This window comes from Sphaerodactylus townsendi, linkage group LG05 (assembly GCF_021028975.2).
Source record: "Sphaerodactylus townsendi isolate TG3544 linkage group LG05, MPM_Stown_v2.3, whole genome shotgun sequence".
Classification (NCBI taxonomy): Eukaryota; Metazoa; Chordata; class Lepidosauria; order Squamata; family Sphaerodactylidae; genus Sphaerodactylus; species Sphaerodactylus townsendi.
This window is the reverse complement of record NC_059429.1, coordinates 101,613,535-101,614,450: the sequence shown is the minus strand read 5'-3', so window position 1 is coordinate 101,614,450 and position 916 is coordinate 101,613,535. Positions and strand designations below refer to the sequence as shown.

Sequence of the window (916 nt, the reverse complement as noted above, 5' to 3'; positions counted from 1 at the left end):
CCCAGTTTGATTCAAAGCATCTTCAAAGAGACGAATTGGGAGTGGGGGGCTGCAGTCCAGTTCTTTCCACAGGAATAGCTCAGTAACTGAAGCCACTTCCACAGGGAAGATTTGCTCCATCCCAAATCCTGAATGACAGTGGGATGTTTTTTTTTGAGCATCCAGCCATCCTCTTGCTCCTATTCTCCTTCTGTGGTTTCCCTTCCTCACTCAGCCCTGACAACTGAATGTGCTCTGACCTCTTTCCTTCTGGTATATTTCCGTTGAAAACAATAAAATTATCCTGAAAACTTATGGTTCTGGTCCTGATGTTGGCACAACAGTTAGGGAAACTGATTAGCGTCTTCCACGTGAACCATTTCTGATTTTCTTCCACTCTGCAGTTGAGAGACACGGCAAGCAGAAGGACTCCTGTTGTTCAGACAAGCTGGTTAGCGTTCTTGATATTCTCATCTTCCATGGATCTGTCTCCTTTAGATTCTTGCTATAGTATTTATTCTCACTTCACCCTGCTTGGCAAATAAAAGGCACTTTGTGTGCAAAATGTGGTTACTATTTTTTGTGGTAGTAGCCATCATCTTGTTAAACTCTCACTCATCTGCATGTTATCCTTGTGCAGGGGCCATAATAATCTTCTCTCTATCGTTCCAATATGTGCTGCCAAGGTGCTCTGTATATTTTGGATATATTTTTATATATTTTTATATAAAATTCTTGTCCCCTGTGTTAATATTTATATTTATATATATTTAAAATAAATACACAGCTAATCATCACACAATTATTCCAGAAGCTGCAGGAGGAGTGAGATGATTTCTGGCTACAATAATTCAATTGGTGATAGAAGGGGAAGGCTTCTGAGAGAATCAGGGACTGAATGTTCCCTTCAGAGGACACTTTTGCACATGCAGGATAA

The 916-nt window shown here is 40.4% G+C and overlaps 1 pseudogene; it reads right to left on the bottom strand.

Annotated features, from left to right (window-relative positions):
• Positions 1–574: 574 nt before the first annotated feature.
• On the bottom strand, positions 575–671 carry LOC125434069 (annotated as a pseudogene).
• Positions 672–916: the final 245 nt, after the last annotated feature.